The sequence below is a fragment of the Camelus bactrianus genome, chromosome 1 (assembly GCF_048773025.1).
Source record: "Camelus bactrianus isolate YW-2024 breed Bactrian camel chromosome 1, ASM4877302v1, whole genome shotgun sequence".
In the NCBI taxonomy this organism is placed as follows: Eukaryota; Metazoa; Chordata; class Mammalia; order Artiodactyla; family Camelidae; genus Camelus; species Camelus bactrianus.
In genome coordinates, this window is record NC_133539.1 from 86,959,657 (window position 1) to 86,981,552 (window position 21,896).

Below are 21,896 nucleotides of genomic sequence, written 5' to 3' on the forward strand. Positions count from 1 at the left end.
AAATGAGGAAGAAAAGCACCCAGTGAATTGGAAGTTGAACCAGGAAAGTGTAATACTGTTTGCCAAGAAAAGAGCTTCAGGGAAGAAAGATTTAACTACTATTACAAACGCTGCTAAAGCAAGTTAGCTGTGGACTGAGAACTGACCAACAGATGTAGAAAAATAGAGATCAGCTTCTGTGGAATAACAGGGACAAACAGCTGATCTTTTTCAGGAAAGAATGAGCAGGGGAAGGACGTATAGGGTAGTACTGGTGTGGGCTTTTTAAAGGGAAGAAATCAAAGCATGTTTGAATGCTAATCATACTGATCTGGAAAGGATAGAGAAAATTCATGATGTGGGGAAGCGGAAAATTGCTGGGGTATTGCATTTAAAAATAAGAGTATTGGATCTTGAGCAAAAACTAGAAGCATTGCTTTGGAAAGGGACTTGGACAATTCATCTGTAGTAATAAATGAGAAGTTAGATATGTATACATAGAAGGGAATTAATTATAAAATATGGCAATGAGTTTTTGAAAAACTCTGTTCTAACTCTTATTTTTTTCCACTGTGGAATAAGAAGCAAAAAGTTCAGCTAAGCAACAGAATAGGAAAAAAGATGATGAAAGCTCAAAGAAAGGAGAAAATTCAACACTATAGAGCTACAGTCATCAAGGCAGCATGGTATTGGTACAAAAACAGACATATAGACCAATGGAACAGAATAGAGAGCTCAGAAATGAACCCACAAACTTCTGGTCAACTCATCTTCGACAAAGGAGGCAAGAATATACAATTGAATAAAGACAGTCTCTTCAGCAAACGGTGTTGGGAAAACTGGACAGCAGCATGTAAAACAATGAAGCTAGAACACTTCCTTATACCATACACAAAAATCAACTCAAAATGGATTAAAGACTTAAACATAAGACAAGATACAATAAACCTCCTAGAGAAAAATATAGGCAAAACATTATCTGACATACATCTCAAAAATTTTCTCCTAGAATAGTCTACTCAAGCAACAGAAATAAAAGCAAGAATCAACAAATGGGACCTAATGAAACTTACAAGCTTCTGCACAGCAAAGGAAACCAGAAGTAAAACAAAAAGACAACCTATGGGATGGGAAAAATTTTTTGCAAATGAAACTGACAAAGGCTTGATCTCCAGAATATATAAGCAGCTCATACGACTCAGTAAGAAGAAAATAAACAACCCAATCCAAAAATAGGCAGAAGACCTAAACAAGCAATCCTCCAAGGAAGACATACAAATGATCAATAGTCACATGAAAAAATGCTCAATATCACTAATTATCAGAGAAATGCAAATGAAAACTATAATGAGGTATCACCTTTCACCAGTCAGAATGGCCATCATTCAAAAATCCACAAATGACAAATGCTGGAGAGGCTGTGGAGAAAAGGGAACCCTCCTACACTACAGGTGGGAATGCAGTTTGGTGCAGCCACTGTGGAAAACAGTATGGAGATTCGTCAAAAGACTAGGAATAGACTCACCATATGACCCAGGAATCCCGCTCCTGGGCATATATCCAGAAGAAACCCTACTTCAGGATGACACCTGCACCCCAATGTTCATAGCAGCATTATTTACAATAGCCAAGACATGGAAACAGCCTAAATGTCCATCAACGGATGACTGGATAAAGAAGAGGTGGTAATATTTATACAATGGAATACTACTCAGCCATAAAAACCGACAACATAACGCCATTTGCAGCAACATGGATGCTCTTGGAAAATGTCATTCTAAGTGAAGTAAGCCAGAAAGAGAAAGAAAAATACCATATGAGATTGCTTATATGTGGAATATGAAAAAAAAAAAAAGAAAGAAAAAAAAAGTATAAATACAAAACAGAAATGGAGTCACAGACATAGAATACAAACTTGTAGTTGCCAAGGGGGCGGGCGGTGGGAAGAGATAGATTGGGATTTCAAAAATTGTAGAATAGATAAACAAGATTATACTGTATAGCACAGGGAAATATATACAAGATCTTATGGTAGCTCACAGAGAAAAAAATGTGACAATGAACATATATATGTTCATGTATAACTGAAAAATTGTGCTATACACTGGAATTTGACACAACATTGTACAATGATTATAAATCAATAAAAAATGTTAAAAAAAAGAAAGAAAGGAGAAAATTAAAGGGGAGAGTGTAAAATTATCTTGGAGAGCAGGAACTAAGAAAATGTCATAATTTACAGGCAGTATCAACTTGAATTCGGTGACTATAAATTTAAAGGATTATCATGTAGCATGGTCTCGTGTTTTACTCTAGTCAGTTTCAGATACAAGAACTCATGTGATGAGCAGGCAATATGGCATTAAACCACATTTGTGGCAGAAAAAAACAGAAAAAGTATATGGCAAGTTAAATTTAAGCTGTTAATGTAAATTCATTTTCCCAAACTGTAAAATAAATCTAGATATTAAATAGCTGAGGTTATATTTATTCTACTTTGCTCTATCAAGTCACATGGAACATACAGTATCAGGGAATCAATTTATGCACCAGGAGATAGTGCAGTGCAGTGTGGTGCTGAGGGAAGATGTAGAATATCACAGTTATGAGAAAAGCTGGGTAGTTAAATCAATCTAGAATGAATCATAGCTTTAAAACTATTCTGGGAACATGGGTACTTTAAATTCTCTCAGTCTCAGTTTCTTTACGTCTTTTTTTTTTTTTTTTACTTTAATTATAAGTGTGATGTGAAAACTGAATGATAATTATGTGAAATATTTAGCAATGCTTTTGTTGAGATTAGATCATCAATTATGTATAGTTTATTATGACTAGGATTATTCCTCTATATGCAATCACATCTTTTCTGTTTACAGTCATCTTACTTACACCTTTGTCATACCTTCTCCCAGTCACCACATATCTCCGCTGCAAAATTGCCTTAACATTTCACCCATGATTTCATGATATACCACTAGTTGCCCCTTGCTCTTTTGACATTTTTGGTTAAATTCATCCTGAGGACATTCAGATGATATTTTCTAATGGAATAACAAAGGTTAGAGAACTTTTTCCTGATCTAGCCATTCTGAAACACAAAAGGTCACTTAAAAATTAATTTTTCAAAAAAATTTACATCAAGGTAACTTTTTCCTATACATTTTAAATACACATATTTATTACACAAGTTTATCTCATCTTACACAGATTTTTCACTTTTGCACATTCCATAAGAAATTTATATGACTAATTTCAGACATAAAATGATATAAAATCATTCATTAAAATGTTCAAAGTAGATGTCAGTAAAGTCATCATTTACTGATATATTAAACCAATCTACGTATTTGTTAATAAAAATGTCTGATAGTTTATCAACTGAAAGTGATATCTGTAGATTTTGACAAATAGAATTTATTTATTTATGTATTTATTTATTTATTTTTTATTTTTTAATGGGGGTACTGGGAATTGAACCCAGGACCTCGTGCATACTAAGCACATGCTCTACCACTGAGCTACACCCTCCCTCCTTGACAAACAGAATTATATTAATTTTAATTTAAGTCATTAGTTTCATATTGCAGAATATTCTGAATAATTTGAATAACATCAGGATAATCACTGATTTAAATTTAAATTTCATTTGATTTTTTTTTTAGTTACCTATGAAGCTGGGTAAAATGTATTTTATTTATTTTTTATTTATGAGAATTTATTTATGAGAATATTCTAAGACTCAGGGGATTCTATTTCATCAATGCCATCCACAGCCAGCATCATATCTAAGCGTGCTATTGAGCATGACTGCTCCAGTATTCTGTGAGAGGAGGATCTTCAAGCTCTGGTAGTTGAGGTGGATACTGATAAAGAACACTGTTCAGGAAAAGGAGGAAGAAAAGCAATAAGAGAGTGATAAGAAACAGACAGATGCAGGTTAGATTTTTCCTCATCAACAGAGCTGAACACCAGAGGTCAAATGAAGAGTCAGGCCTTTCATCTGATCCCCTTGAGAAAGCAAAGTAGATTAAAGCAATAGTATACCTACAGGCTCAGGCATGCACGTAATACTATTCTGGGAAAACAGATCCCTCTTTCTTAAAAAAAAAAAAAAAAATCCCAACCTCTGCTCCCAGATGCTTGCAACAATTTTTCAGTGAAAAAATATAAGAACTTTTTAAAATGTCATGTTAGAAATATAAATCTTAACCTTGAAACTTTCCATTTCTAAAAATACTGTTTTAATTGGAAGGAGATGGGGGTGGTGGTGGTGGAAGATTCCGCTATAATTGGAAATGCAAAGATTATGTGTAACGGAGGAGATAAGCTGCCTGAGAAAGTCTTTGTGAGCTGCACAATCTTCCTTAGACTGTGGTTGTTTTATTTCATCTCTATGTTGACAAAAATTTCTTGATAAAGAGTTTTAGGTCCTGCCTATCTGCACTGGGGCTCAGCTTCATAGGAGTTCTGTCTATAAGCATCTACAAAGTAATTGAACTATAATAAAGTGTCACCCTTGTGAAAATCTTTAATGTTTACAAACTCTTCCTCTTGAGGGTCCTTAAAATGTTTTATTAATTATACAATTAAGACTGACAATTCTGAAATTAAGAAACACTTGGTATATACTTCAAAACCATTAGGAGATCATTATTCAGGGTATTTTCTGAATTATTTTAAAACGTTCTCTTCTAAGACTTTTATTTTCTTTCAGTGATCTTGAGAATGGTTTTGATACATAACCTTTTTTATTATGAAAACTTTCTACCACCTAATTTTTGACAGTTACCTTAATACATTCGTGCATAAATACAGTGGGTCAAAATAGTTTCCCTTTTACATTTCAAGTAAATCTTTCTCAAAGACCCTTTGAGACAGGAAGGGGGCAGAGCACAGCCATTCAAGGAATGCTACAGCAATTAACATCAAAATGGTGGAAGATTCAACCCCCAGTAGGCCTTGAGGCTCCAGATGGTGGGAGATTTAACTTCTAGCAGAACTTGAGCTTCATCATACGCTCATTTTAATATATTAATATGGTGAATAACACGCCCACAGGCACCATGGCAGTCCCAAGGCTAGCCACAAAAACAAAGAGTGGAAAATGGCCAACTTCCTGGGAATCCCGGCCCCTTCCCCAGGCTAGTCAGACTGGTCCTTCCACTAATTAGCATATGAAGCCACTGAGCCCATAAAAACTGGCAACACTGTGCCTCGGTGCCTCGCGGCTGCCGCCTCCTCCCACACTTTGTCTATGGAGTGTGTATCTACTTTTAATCTGAGCACCCAACCCCCACACCTCGTGGCCTTTCTCTTGCCTTTCAATGTATCTCTCTTAATAAATCTATCTTTACTCAACTGTGGCTCGCTCTTGAATTCTTCCCTGAGCGAAGCCAAGAACCCACATTTGGCGGGGCATGTCCCAGGGGCTCAACCAAAGCCTGGGACATGGCCCTCCTCATGCCTCACATCCGTTTTTCCTGCATCACTTCATTAATCAACAGTGCATTTAACAAGATTTTAAAGTTACCATTTTTTAGTATTCAGTTTAATTCACCCAATCCATTGGCCTAACATCAAGTTTCCCAAAACTCGAAATCACAGTAAATATAAACTTTGTTTTATATAAGGGAACTTTTCATCTTTCCTGAATCAGGATTGGTTATCTTTCTCTAAAGAGACTTTATATTTTTATTGTCTGTAGAAGAAGCAGCATCCTCTCATAGGCTTTTGGAATATAACAGGGATTCCCAACTTCTCAGACTGTTGCTTCCCCTTGTGTATTTACTATAAAGTAGATTATTCTCACCTGTATGTTTGCATTTATAAACCTGCACACCTCAGGAAAGAAAAAAATATTTGTGGTTTTTGAGTTTCAATATAGAACTTGCTTAAATCTACTAATCAGAAGATGGACTATGGCTCAGGGGTATAGTGTTGCATTTTAAGGATACGTACTCCTAGATGGCAGATTTCTCATGAAAATTTACAAGCTTTTTCTTTCCTTTAAACCTAGCACATATTATGGTGCCTGCATAAGATAGAGTGGGTGCTCAGTAAATATTTTTAGTGCAGTGTTAAATAGATAGCAAGAACAATTAAAGATATGTAAGTGGCTACACTAAAATATATATATAGATACCCATATTATTTCAAAATATTTATATCTACAACTACTCAAAATTAGTTAAATCCCACTGGGAGACAGAAAAAAAAATAGAATATTCATAATTTCTAAGCTAAAGTTCCAGATCAGTAAACAAAGGGTGTTGCAGCCATCAAGCCATGAGCCACTGCAGTTGTCCTCAACTGTGCACCCTGAAGGGATTAAGGATGGCCCTAGATAGTTGAGGTGCATATCAAAGGAATGATTTCATTGAGCCAGACTTGCATCTTCCCATACATAGAAAAGCACTAAATTCATTAACTTGAGCTGTCTAGTTTTCTTTAATTGATGGTAAACTTCTGATGTTTCAACTACCTGGTTTTTGTTGCAAAACTCCTATATAGCCTGGCTTCACCCTTACCTCTTCAGAGCAGTCTCTCACAGCTGTCTATCTAAGAGGCTGTCTTCTGAGATTAAGCCTTCAGTTTTGTCCGCCAAATAAAACGTAATTCTCAACTTTTAGGTTGAGTACTTTTTTTCAGTTGACAAGACAAACTGCTTTCCCTTTAGATCAGCAATAACCTCTATTAGATGTGAGAACTCAGTTGTCTTTGAAAGTTGTCAGCCATGGTCCTTTCTTCCAGATAGAAACATAACTAGTAGAGATTATTTAACCTAGGTCATAGCATTTCAAGCATAACTGAAATGTATAGGCCTGTCCTCAAATTTGCAGAGTCTGAAGCCCATATAATATATATCATAATATTTAAGCTATTAAGTAATAAGTCAAATTACATGCACAGCTAGCCTTCTTTTCTACCTAGGGCTCCCATTTTTCCTTCCTTGGATAGCCAACAGATCCTAGGGCATCACCTTTTCAGAAGAGAGACAAAAGGAGTAGAGCTTCTCTCAGCAGCCAGAGAGACTGAGAGGTGGCAGGGATGTGAGAGGACAAGAGATCTATGAATGGAAGCTGTGCCCTGGGTCACAAGACTGCTCAGTAACTTTCAAATGGGGATGACTAACTAAAGGGAGCACAAGCTCCCTTTAGAGGAGGGGTAGGCAGGATTTCCTTATCTACTTCTTACTTTAAAAACTGTTAGTTTTAAGCAATGGAACGGAGAAGAGGAAGCGAACACAGCAATGTAGGAAAGCTGGTTGGTCCTGATACCTATTTTGGTTGATTCGGGTGGCCTCTTTTAAGAGAAAGCAGTCCCTCCTCTTAGGGTTTCCCAGGGTAGTGCTTGTGATTGTTTCTTTTTCTTGCGTACACTCAAGTGGGGGTTGTCAAATAAAAATTGCGGTGGACAGAGTTAAACAGCCAAGGAAGACTACATTTGAGACTACTTGCAATAGGGGAGATTAAATTCAACTCCTCTGAAATAAAAGGCAGAAAAATTTTTAAACGCTGAAGTAAGCAAATGAAAAAGTACTAGAGGATATTAGACGGTAGGTTGGTCACTGTGATTAAGCTATCTCTGTTTGTTAATTGTTGCTTATTGAAGTCAGTCTCCTACTCGCCCACAGAGACTGGGAGAAAAGGGCTCTACCTCCTTAAGAGACTGCAATTCAAAAGGATGACTCCCAGTTCCTTGAGAAATAAATTTCTGGGTTTTAAACAAAAAGCTGAGAGAAGATTTACATTTCAGAAGGGTGCAGGAAAAATCTGCAATTACCAATTTTTTAAGCAAATGCTCTAAGGAAAGGGAGGTATGAAGCAGAGCCAGGAAGCCTATTAAAGTCTAGCCAAGCTGAGGGGAATTTTAAGGCATCATGATCAGAGAATCAGATTTGTTTGTACATAGTAGCATCTTGGTCTTGAGCTGTACATTTAAATAAACTAAAAATAAAATATTCACATTCACTGATTCACTATGTATTCATTCATCCAACACTATAAACCAGCCTCATGATTGAACATAAATTATCATGTCCAAGAGGACTAGAAATCAGAATTAAAATATTCAGTCCAGTAATCTATTAAAAATAATTTACAATGATAGTGACTAAGTGATAGTCATGTTATCTTCTATTGATGATATCCAATCTAAATAATTGTGTTGGTATAGATAATTTATTACAGTGGGCATAAAGTAAGTGAAAAACTATAAAATTTCAGTATTAGTGAGTTCTAAATAATAGAGGAAAAATGTGATCCATTGAATCACTAGAAATCTTGAACTTACACATGCCCTGGAAACAGATAGTTCAAATAGGCTTCACAAGTACATCTATGACTATTAAGCTTTGGGAACCACACATTGTAGATGATGGGCTAGAGATGCTCCAAGGTCAGGTGCATGGGCACTAACAGAAGGTCCTGGAAGGCAGCAAATAAACAAGAAAGAAAGAAATGTGGACTATGGAAAATATGCATCAAAAGGCAAAGGCATTTTCTTTCCAGGCCCTTGACCAGGCCAGGCCATTTCCCTCTCTGCAAGAATGTGTATATTCTCACCTCAGGCTACTTCTTCCCCACAAAATGAATGACTAGGTGCTCTGTTCTCCATTCTGCCCATTGGGAAGATTTTCCCACTCTAGTGTCTTTCAGGGCCATACTGAATGTGGTCGTGAGGCAGTGGTTTACATATTCATCTTGCCCACACATATCAAGCCAAATCATCCATAATCTAGCTCAGGCTTTTCTTTCGTCTTCAGCTGATCTGATGGTACATCCCAGAAAGCAATAGGTTCAAGACCTGGGAACAGCTGTGTGGAGGTCTTGAATACCACCTAACACAGCTTCCTCATGCCCTTTCCTTCTGTTCACTCTTGGTCTCAGGTGTACCATTTGCATCTACTGCTGGCTTATTAGACCTTGTAACTTGGCAGGTCATCAATACCCAGTGCAGAATGGGTCATTCTGAAGGATAGTTATTTGGTGTCCCATGATCAAATGTTCTATCTACAAAGTTCACATTTTGCAGTTATTTGTGAGGTATTGCTAGTCTTTTAGAAACTAGAATAATTCTTCAGAGTTTCTTTGTCTTTTGTGACCTTTATATTTCTAAACAGCACAGGTCATTTATATTGTAGGATGTTCCCCAGTGATGTTTCTTCATGATTAGATTTAGGTTGTACAGTTTACGTAGTGATAGTTCTAAAGTGATGCGTTCTCAGTGTATCACAATCAGGGGGGAAGTGATACTGATTTGTCCCCAAAGTTGATGATGTTAAATGTAACCACTTGGTTAAGACTTAGCACCATCATTCCTTTGCACTTCTTCGCCAGAACTAGAACTGGATTCAGTGGATTCTCAAAAAAAACCTTGTTTCTTTTTAGTGTTGAATGGTATTCAAAGACCAAAATCTGCATGCTAGGGATGGTCATCTATGGGGTATTTATGTCATTGATTTTAGGCCCTTTCGTCAGAAAAATCCAGAAACAGATGGGTATTATAGGGAATTGTGAGTTCTGAAATTTTACTCTACTTGAAAGCTAAGTTAAACTAAGAAGTTAGCTTGAATGGATTTATAGATGCAGGCAGAGAACACAGGATACCCAGATCCAAGGACTTTGCTCCTCATGGCATAGTAGGCATCAAGAACTTCATATTCCCATCAGTTCCTCTTGCCCCCAAGCCTCTCAGGGTGATTCAGAGGTAGATCCAGGTGGATACTGTCCACATAGTAGGTTTTGTGTCATGATTGAGGAAACATGACCTAAGGGAAACTTTCAAAATTATAAGGTAGTTGCTAGCAAATCTGCCCAAATTTGGCCCTGGACTGAGTCTTTACTACCTTGATCAGAGGGAGCAAAGGAGATCCTATATTTATCCCCTCAGAGTTAATGCTGCAAAAATAGTCTTGGAGAGCTACTTGGGACAGATGCTTTTAACACTTTTTCTCAGACAATAGGCAAAAATGGAAGAGATTCATAGAGAATTCTCTACCATCAAATGTGTTTGTTCAACTGTGTAAAGAGTTTATATAGATAATTCTAATTACAATCCACAGTACATTCTACACTTTTTCTTTTTCCATATTTGTGACTCTTTTCTGGTTCCTGTTATTTTTAGTGTTTTTACTTATCATCTAATGCCTTGAATGTATGGAAAATAAGATTTGCCAACCTATACTACAGAAGAAAGCAAGATACTAAATAAAATTCATTATTTTATAGTTTTTTTAAAGAAAATTTGCAAACTTTTACTGCATATATTTTAAATGTAGAATTTAATGTATTGATGAGTACATACACCTTTGCACCTTTGTTCTCATCACTCTAAAAAGTTCTCTCATACTCAGTCTTAGTCACCTACTTCCACCTTTTTCCGAATATTTCTACCATAGGTTATTTGTTTCTGTTCTAGAACTTCACATAAAGGAATAAAATCATATGTATATTTCTCTTGATTTTTTTCACTCGGTATAATAATATCTGTGATATTCATACAAATGTTTGTATGCATCAGATACTTATTCTTTTTCATTTGCTAAGTGGCATCATTCTCTTGTATGAAAATAGCACAATTTGATTATTTATTCTCTTTTAATGGATATTTGGCTTATTTCTGTTTTTTTATTTCTCTGGGGTAAAATCCTAAGAATAAAATAAAATTGTACTTAACAAAATATACTTGATTTCTCAATATTTCTATCTCATCTCAGTTATTAGCTCTTTTTTCTGCTTTTCCTTCAAACTTTTTGGTACATATAATTCAGAAGAATGACATGTAAACAATTAAATATATATTAACATATTAAAATTTGCTCTGAATAGAAGATTTAGCAAATGGTTATGGCAATAAAAGGGAAAGATTTAATTGTGAGTAAAAGAATCATGAAAGACATAGGTGGCAATGGGAGACATGTCTTGATGGGCAAAGACATTTTCCACATGTGGGGAAACAAGCTTGAAGAGTCCGCCAAACAGAAAAACAGAATAAACAAAAGCCTGAGGCAGGTAAAACCATAGTATTTTAAAAAAGATTGAGTGGTTTAGGGCAGGAATGCATACTTTAGAAGAATAAGGTTACAGATTACAGTGAAAAATATGAGGACTAACTAGACTTGTAGATCTTTAAATATCACTTTTCATATTTTCAATACTTTTGTTTCTATAAGCAGGTTTTTTTCCTGTCCTTTGCCCTTGCTTTGGTCTCATTTTGAACTATTTCACTAAAAAATACAATCAGTGTATTCACAAACAAAATGAGCTATCCTCTAGTTATGAAATATTCCGTTCTGTTAGATTTAAATATTAATCCTATATCAATAAATAACTCTAAAATATGTTGTTTACTCTTTATATGTAGATTTCTATCTATACTAATTGCTATACACATACATATGTATCTATCTTATATCCTATTTGCCTAATGTATACGCTATGTGTTTATATGCCATTTGCAATATTATCTAAATAAATGCTTTTGGATATATTGTAGAAAGTTTCTTATCCTGGTTGGTAATAAAATGTAAACTTTTAAAAACATTATTTTGGAAATTTAACATTGAAAAATACGTAATATTACAATGCCCTTATTATATGAGGCTTATGCTTTTGTATTCAGTGTTGTTTATGATAGTGCTTCAACTTGATGTCATCATAGAACCTTGTTCCTCCAGTACTTAAAATATTGTATGGCTAAAATGGCATTAAAGTCCCAAACAGTTTATCTTCTCTCTTAAATCTTCTCAACCTAAAGTGTTTATTTCTATTTGTATTTAATACATCCCTTATTTTGTCTAATTTGTCTCAAACCCTGATCATTTTTATCAACCACCCTGAAGTTTTTTTTTCCCCAAACTTTAATCTTTAATGTTTCTCTGTAATATTTCACACACGTCTCCACAGATGTATTAGTCCAGATACATTTCATGCTAAATAAACAAAAATGAAAAAAAATCTAGATACTTCCTTGTTCAAAATTTTTTTCTATAGCTAGTGTCCAATTTCTTAAACCCATTTCCCATCTCTACTTCTTAAGACAGTATAATATCATACATTTATGTACAACTATTTAAATAGCCATTATTTTATTTTCACCAAACACTTATTATACTTGAAGGTTTTGTCATGTTTCTAATTAAGTTCATCCATCTGATAATTATACTCCAGAATAGGGAAGGAAAAAAAAATAGTCAAATTGATTTACCTAATATAATACGATTCATCCCTCAACGTATGAACTGTAACTAACAATTGACCATTATTTCATAATTCAATATTTTTGGAGTATTTTATTTACATAGCCTTATAACAATGAATTACTGATCTTAAAAAATATTTTCATTCTGAAAAGCAGGACATTAAGAAAAAAAAAAACCAGCAAAAATGCTAAGTGAAAGTAAAAAACTTTCTGAAAGCCATTAAGAAGAAATATCCACAATGAATTACTAAACTTTAATTTTAAACACTAGTGAATCTGAAATTGCTACTTTTATGATAGGCTCCTTGCAGGTTTCTATTTTCAATGACAGCTATACTTCAGTAATCATGTAACTATTTGCTACTTCCATAAAGCTCCTGCTTAGCCATGATCACATGCTGTTTCAATTTTCCAGCACAAAATCAGATATAATATTCTGTTCAGTCATTCACAGTACTGTTTTCAAGGACCATAAGAATCAGAAAGTAGATAGGATTAAAAAGAGTGAACCCAAGACATTATTTTATTAAACTAAAATAATTTGGAGCCATTTTATATTCATTTCCTCTATTATGCTGTCTTTTAAAGTTAACTGGCAGTATTTCTACACTTTATAGCATAATTGAAGCAACTACTGAAATAGTAAAAATGGTATCTGTAGAACATTTTCTGTTTATCTGTAATAATCTAATAACCTTCTAAATAGCAATATGAATCAATAGCCATCTTTTATTGGTGAATTCATTAAATGTTTGTACAAAATTCAATGTCATATACTTTAGGCAGAAATTAAAATGCATGCATATGTTTGAATTCTGAAAAAAAATGACTCAAGTTAATAAGTGAAATGAGATAATCTTTAGAAAAACCAGTGCATGAAACAGCATTAATTTGAGAAATTGATATGTGAGTAAATATGGAGATACTTACAAATAAAATGGTTTAAACAATGTACCTGTGATAATCCTCACAGGTATATAAGGTACAACCTGCATTGCACAGGATTGAAAGGAAAACACCAGAAGAGTTTATGCAAACCCTAGACTATTCTGGGACAGTGTCTAGACAGGGCATCCTCTATAGTTCCCCGACTTTTACCATAAAAATTTGTAAGGGCACAAATCATGTAGTGTGCTACTGGTCTAGTCCAGCTGATGCTCATTTCTTTGTCTATACACTTGTGACAGTCTCTTGACTTCCATATCCAGGGTAGTTTAAATTCTCCCTTACCTATTTGCCTCTTACTTTTCCCTTTCCTCTTTTCTAGCTTTGTTGTTCTTCCACATCTTTTTTTTTTTTTTAAACTCACTTCACTTTCATCTCCTAACCTCCCATTGCTGTTTCTCCCCTGCCAATGGAGAGTTACCTTCCCTCTATTAGTACTAGCATTTGTCTCCCTTGTTAATTAAAGAGTCCACTTTTTGGTTTCCAAAAATTTTCTCTAATGAGCTGCTGCTCTCTGTTACCTTGACAAAACACACATCTTAAGGCTGGTATGAAGGCAGACAGTAAAATTCTGGAATATTAGGAAATATATTTTTTTTCAGTTTTCCAAATATTAACCTGGTCATATGACTACATTCATGCTTATATTTTTAATTATCTATTCAGTTTCTACCTCTTTCTTCCTTATCCTTTTTATTCTTAAATTTTAAATAATTATTTTTCAGTTCATAAAGAGTATCCCAGAATTTCTTCAACTCCCAGCTTGCTAATAATTGATACTTGTGAGTAATGCCAACTAACTGCATTAGTTTATGTATAGTTACTTTCTGTTGTCAGCTGCATATTAATAGGAAGTGAATATAGTTTTATGAGCATTATTTGAAAGATTATTATATTTAAGCAAATCAACTTACTTTATAAGAATATTGTAAAATTCATGGAAATCCAGAGAGTGAGAAAATTCTGACCTTGGTTTGATAAGATCATAACAGTTTTCACTGACGAGGAAGAAATGTACCCAGCCTTATAAAGAAGGTAATAGTTTGGCAATAGTTAGCATAAATTATTTAGGACCATTCCAGAAAGCTGCTTTAATGTGGACGTTGATTTTGGTGCCAAGCTTGCAGCAGTATGGGAAACAGCCGATTCAGTTTTATTAAAGTTTATGGCCAGTTATGGGAGTATTGAAATGATAATCTAGTAAAGAGCAGATTTTGGCACAAATTTCCAGGAAATTAACCTGTTTTTTCATTAATTAGGAAACACTCAATAAAGAAAACTTAATAGAACAAATTGGTGCACGATAATGAATATAACAATACTTTTAGTAAAATAGGGATAATGGATTGCATATTTGGAAAAAATTACAATGAGTCAGCAGAAAAAAAATGTATTTCTGTTATGGGTCTTCGTCAAATTACTGACCGAGTTTTCATTTCTTCAACTCTAAAATTGAGATGATAATATCAGTAAGTTATGATTACTTTATCAGATAAGGATTACAAGATCAGATATATAAACATACTTTTTAAGTAAAGCTACTAAAATCATTAAAACATTATGTGGAAGGAAAGAGTTTCAATGGTCTAGACTGGCTGTAGATCACAGAGATGACTAATCTTCCCTTCCTCTAGTGGATCAATACCCAAAGGTTTTCCACAAATGAATAAATGTCAAAGAACAATATATAAATGAATAAAAGAATAATGTATAAATGAATAAAAATATGAACAGGTGATTCAAAACCCAAGAAAAAGAATGGGTCCTTTAAACATTAGATGTTTAACATCACCTGCCACAAGGAAATAAAAATTAAAGCATGGGTTTCTTTTATCATCTACTAATTAGGCAAAATCAGTAATGGTAAAAATACATAACACTGTATGAGTATAGAAAAGCAAAAATTTTCATTGCTTATGAAAGATGTTATAATCAATATAAGCCAGGGATCCCACCATTTAAGTAATTACACAAGATACTCTGACTCATCCTCTGGAATATGGGCTAGATTCAGAAGTGAGAGAATTTCTCTCTTTCTTTTAAGCTTTTAATATGTGTATGTACCATTTTTATAACAAAATAATATTTTAATTAGAAAAAGGTTAGATGATATAAATATCTGAAATTATGGTAATGTAACTTACTGTTTTGTTTTATTTTGTTCTTCTTAATTTAATATATGTAGGCCAGTCTACTTCTTTTATTTGATCTAATTTACTATGTGGTTATTTTCTCTGTGAGTCCAGTCCCATTAAATTGAGCTTTACAGACAATCATTTCTCTTCCTAATTTTATTACTGGTCATTTTGAACCTCACTGTTGGTTTTGATGAATTCTGCCTAAGAGGGAAATAATTATAGCACTAAGTTTAATTCTGCCCAACTCTACTTCCCACTTAATGGGGAAAATATTACAGTTTCTGATAAGAAGCAATCATAAGTAATAATATCAGTTGGCTTAACTGTCATGACTGTTACATGCTGTGATGCAAATTAGAGGTATCAATTTTAGCAACATGCTGAGTCTATCTTTAGCGATTCTCTACATGTTAAGATAACTCCGGATATCAAAATATCCATGGATCAATGAAAACATAATTTATCAGATGCAATTGATGTTCTACTTAAAAATCACCTATAATTTGGCAAATGATCCTAATCACAAGACTTTAGTAGCTTCACTGTGAACTTTCTAAAATTTAAGTTAAATAATTGCACAATAATTTGCCTTCCTTTAAGTTACTGGGCGATTTACTTGCTCTTTTTAAAACTGTTTAATAAAAGTAATCTTAATTTTATAGTTTTATTTTCTTTCAATTTATGGATGTTTCTCCATACATTTTCATTCTACGAATAAACAACAGAGAAGCCACCCTCTTTGAATAGAGAAATTGAGGACAACAAGGAAGTATATAATTTTTCCTATATTTCATTAATGTGGGCCTTGAACAGATTTTTTTGTATTCATGTCAAGTAAGGCAATATGGTTATCTACATACTTTGAAGGCAATGTGTTTGCTTAGAAATGTTCAGAAACATTGAAATGACACTCATCCATACTGAGGACTTACAGTAGATGCTGTCAGTGCCTAGTATATATCCCTTGGGCTGGAGTTTCAACTGGTGGCAGCTGCATCCCTTTGCGTGAAGGTTTTTCTGGCCACTGAACCCAATTTGTCAATACAAGTGGCAAGCCAGAATTGCTATGGAATTAACACCACACTACCCAACCAATGACAAACAAAAATTGGTAAATAAATACCGCAGCTTCTTTGGGTGAAGAGTTTGTTCTATGCTGGCTTTCCAAGTCCCTGGTGGGATTAAACTTTTGTTGTGGTAATTTGCTAAGTAATGCAAATTTACTGATGTTCTTTCCCTCTCTCCCAATTAGTCTCATACTTCTGTCAGGGTTTTCAGAGATGATCTCTGAATTAAATTATTCACACTTGTTTTTTTTTTTTTTTAAATAAATACCCTAAGTTTTAGACTATTTTGATTCAGTTGTCAGAAAATTGATATGATTCAGGGAGACTAAAAATTCTAAGAGTGAAATATTAGTAAAGTGCAGAATATTGAAAAAGATAACAAACAGTAGAGATAAACAGAGTAATCAGCCCAATCTTTAACATTTTTAAAACTTAACTGAGTATCAATCTGCTGCATAAAGGAACACAGATCATGACCTCAAGAGGAAGAACCATTGTTTCATGCTTCATTGCTCATGATTATCACTGCCCTGTAATTCCTCTATTTCTCCCTTTGTGAAGCCATATGGAGGAATGAAAAGAAAAAAAGTAATGGAGTTACCTGAAGAAAATAGAGAACAAAGAGATTACCAAGAAAGGTAATGGTATATGCAGCAGTCTGACCTAAACATGGCCCTCAGACTGTTTTGTTAGGATGAGACTTCATTTAATCATATTTGCAAATATACTATTTTCTGAATTAGATAGTTTGCAATGTTATATCTGAAATTACCTTGCTAAGATAATTTTGGATGATTTGTTTTGAATTATTTATATGATACATAATTTTGTTTCCTGCCACCTACGCCATGTCCTTCCTATATATTCAGCTCATTGAGGCATATGTTACTGGATTTTAAATATCACAGGCAGAAAAAATTAAACCATTACTCTACCCTTACCTCCATACATATTTCCAATTGTTTAAACTAAATGAACTTTCCTTATTTAGCTGTTTAAGGAAGCAAAGGATGGCATTCAATTATGACCATTTAGAATAAAGACAACACAAAGTAACATTCAAGAATCTGAAATCTTGTGGTGATGTTTCAGATACTGAACTAAGTTCGGGAAACACTGTATTCCAAGAAGAAGTGCTATTGAAGATTCTCCTAAGCAACCATATTTCTCCCAAAGAATCAAAATGAAAAGACCTGAAAAATACAAATTGTTGCAAGAACAAATTTCTCTTCACTTTTCTATACAGAGGTCCATCGCTACATAGGGCTGCTCGTCCCACTCCTTACTGAGATCGGAAGTAAATGTGTAATAGTGTTCCCAGTATTCTAGAGTACTGAATGTTTTGTCAGGAGCTGCAGGAGGTAATAACAACCTTGTAATATTCTGTGCTATAGTCTTCTCAGACTGTTAAACTCCTTATTTTTCAAGAGTCAAGAGCCTTGTTTAAGGTTTATCTGGTAGAATTTCTGATGGGAAAATTATTCAAATAGTAAAATATTTCCAAAGAAAATTACAAGACAGCATAGCAAACTGTTTAGAAAAAGCCTCTGTAAACTAAAATTCCAAATGTCATGTGTCAGGCATTCTAAAAATCAGAGTTTGGGAGTAATTAGTACAGAGCCATGTACACAACTTGATAGCTTATAGATGGGTATCTCTACCATCTGTAGTTTGTTTCAAAAAAGGTCACCTAATGAAAAACTTGAGTGCTGAAAGTCTCAGATTTCAACTGCCTTCAGAATTATGACTGTGGTACCTTTAGCTGGAGAGGAGACCACGCCCTTGTTTCTTTAATACTTAATCCATAAGAGTAGGGTTATGGACTATATAGGTTTTTAAAAAGCAGATATGGGTGACTAGAAATTACAAGGAGGGACTAAAATGTATTTCTATGTACATTAATAGAGAAAATATTCAGGAAGAAAGAGGAAAGAAAATTTAACTCAGTTGAAGGGGAGTAAAACTAACAGAGAAAAGGTAGCAATTACATAATTCAAAAACTAATTGTTTTATAGCACATATCACAATTCCACAATTGTACTCTGGCTATTAAAGAGAGAAAGTAGAGTCTGGTAATAGCACCACTCAGTTCTGTAAGCATGTGAGAAACACCTGGGCAAACATTGTGATAATTTCCTCTAGCTCATGAGAAAAATATCATTTATCCATACAAAATAACAAAGAATAATCTTTTATTTATCTCTATACACAGGTAAAGTACTTAACAGTGATTATAAGAATATCTCATTATTTTTAAATATTCAATAATTATATTCAGCTTCAAGGAATGAATGGAACTTGTATCCTCATCATTTAGTGACATTAGATACCAATAATTAGGGTTTTAAGCAAAAAATATACATAACTATAGGAAAGTGAAGAAAACAACCTTTACTGAAGGTATGGAGGTTGTCTTATAATGTAGTAATATTACAGATTTAGCAAATTAAATCTGTTCTCCTATTTGATTACACAATACATTCCAAAATTTTAATTATTTTATTCATGACACAGACCATTTCATGTCTTTCTCTCCTTTTCCTGGTCCTGGTATGCATTTTCCTGAGATATTGATGTGGCTCTTTTCTCTTTTCAGCTTTCTAGTTAAATTTTACTTCCTCACAGAAGTCCTTGCTTAATATTCCTTAACAACTTAATACCTCATCTATTCCTTAACAACTTGCTTTACTGTATTTCTTTTTTTAATAGCACAAACTGTTTTCCAAAGTTTGTAAAAAAATTTGTTAATTACTTAATACTCAGTCTATACCAGGCATAGCAAACTATGGCTTAAAGACCAAATTTAGTGCTCCATTCATTTTTGAAAAGTTGTATTGAAACACAGAGCCATGTTTATTCACTTAGGTGACATATATGTATTTTTTTTGGGGGGGGGGGACTGAAATCATACTACAATAGTAGAGTTGAGTGTTGCAACAACAGAGATGAAATGGCCCATAAAGCCTAAAATATTTACAGAAAAAAATTTGCTGACGCACTGTCTATACTGTGAAACACTGATGACAGAGATTTTGCTGCTTATACTCACTGCTCTATTCTCAAGGTATATAATAGGGCTGCTACTTTGTTGGGGCTGAAATAGTATTGAAAATATGAATTAATTAATTGTTAAAAATAAATTAGTGACTGTTGAATAGGTCTAGAAAATTGTCTAGCATATATAGATATCCAGTAAGGGTGTGTGTAATAAAATAAAACTATCACTGCCCCTAATATGGGAAATAAGCATTTATAAAAGATACAATTGAAGATTTTATATGTAATATTTACTGTACATGTATATATCAGTATATGTATATATCTGTATATTTTACACAGTATACATAGTTTATATGTGCAATATATATGTATGTATGCATCTATATGTACAGACTATATATATATACACTTTATACATACATACGTAAAGTGTGTATATGTATATGCTAATGAATTACAATGAGTACCTCTGCAGTGCTCAGTATTTCATATTTTTTATAAGCTTCTCTAATGATCACAGTTGCTTCAGGAATATGGCAAAAGTAAATCTCATTTCTACCTTAGAACTATGGTATATATTTATGGTTTAACCTATACTCCAAAACATTTTATTTTTGATTCAATTTTCTTTTTCTGGCTAAATTCTAAGTTTTGATGTATTGGCATATCTTAGAATTTTGTTATATACCTTCAAAAATGCACTCTTAAGAATCTTAACTGAAAGTCAATTTTTGATACCAAATTTTTCCTATTTTATATAACTTAAGAAGAGTGTTACAAGGAATTGTATTATTCATGTTTTTGAGTCAGTGAATTTGCTTAATTTTATGGGTACTCTTGAATATATAGTATTGCTTATCTATACTAGTTTTACCAACTTCTAAGATGCTGATGTTGATGAGATCTTGTATTTTAGAGAAGTTTGTAGTCAAGAAAAAATGTGTTCTTCATAGGCCTGGAAACAGGTAGTGGAAGGTGTCATTTATTTATACATTCACTCATTCCTAATGATTTAATCTTTCAACAAATATTTATGTTTTCCTACATTTTGCCAATTCTGGACAATGTTTGGAAGTCACTGCCTTAAGCCACTCAGAGCATAATGGGAAATAAAGACATGTAAAAAATGCATATATTTATGTGTGTGTGTTTGCATGTAAGTATATGCGTGTACATATATACAAACATTCCATGATGGATGCTGCAATGGAGTCCTCTATCAAGTGGCAAAAAGACAAAAATAAACAGCATAGTTGGGGCACACAGGAAACATCAGGATTGAAGCAGGAGAAGTTAGAAAAGGCCAGACTGCAAAGAGATATAAATTATGTACCCAGAGGTTTTGATTTAATTTACACATGATAAGGAGGAGAAGATTTTTAAGTAGGACGACAATAGAATTAGATTTGTGTTTTACTGCAGAAGGAAGAGTATAGGATGGAGTGGAAGAAACCAGCAGGAAGTACTTATAGTCTGAATCTGTCTAGCTGAACAAAATTTTAATTTGACCTAAAATAATGATGATTGATGAGAAGTGTAAGGAAAGGCTTCCAGGGAATATGTAAGACCTAACCTTTGTACACATAAAATGATAGGAAAATAAGGAGAAAAATAAAGGTGGAGGTGGGAGGGTGGAAAGGCGTTACTAGTCACAGACCTTTATTCTTTTACTTTTTCTCCCACCTTCTAGGTAATACATAGTGAACCCCATTCTCTCTCTCCTCTCTGTCTCTGGCTCTGGCTCTGCCTCTGTCTGTCTCACACTACCCGTTGTTTTTTGGTTTTTTTCTTTTTTTTTTTTGGCCTGCTCTAAGGAAGAAAGCAAAAAACAACTTCAGTATTGTGTCAGGAAATCTGAACGTCAATGCTCCTGCTGCATTTAGAAATACTATTAAATCCGTTAGCATTTTACATTTTTTTTTATTTGTTATATTCATTGTTCATTTTTCTGGTAGAATCTAGGGTCAAATTATTTTTTATTCATGTGGATCCATGTTCTCTTTCCTTGTACTTATACAGGATGTGAAGTATTTCAACCATAAATATCAAAACAAGACTCACTTTAAAATCTAGATGCAAAATTCAGTGTGTCCCTTGAATAAATAAATGTTTAAAAGTCCAAATGAAGTACAAGGGCCTTTTGTAAATCTCATCTTGGATTCAAAAATAGACTTAGAAGTTATTTTACAGTGGTGATAGTCTAGTATGTTATTAACTCCCTAGTTTTAAATCAATAGCTCTAGAAGAGATTTTGTAACTTTCATTTTGGGTTTCCCTTTATTCAGGAGTTCCTGCTCTGGGCTGCCTGTTGTGCAGCTGCCTAGGGTGGCTTTGCTAGGTTTGTGGCAGTTGCTCCATCATAGCTGGCAGAGGTAGTCGCTAATGTGTTCTTAATCACACCATTTTAAAAATAGTAAATGTTTTCCTAAACTACCTAAACTAATATTTGAGTTTTATTTCAAATGTTTCTCCAGTGTATATTCAGAAATTACCGAGTCACAAGTTATGAGTATTTAAATTCCTATTAGATCATTTTAAATTACTCCTTAAAGTAACTGTTCCAATT

At 33.8% G+C, this 21,896-nt stretch overlaps 1 non-coding gene across 1 annotated transcript; it reads right to left on the reverse strand.

Moving 5' to 3' along the window:
* Positions 1–3,435: 3,435 nt before the first annotated feature.
* TRNAT-AGU (transfer RNA threonine (anticodon AGU)) lies at positions 3,436–3,508 on the reverse strand. Its single transcript has one exon. It is a non-coding gene; the product is annotated as a tRNA-Thr (tRNA).
* Positions 3,509–21,896: the final 18,388 nt, after the last annotated feature.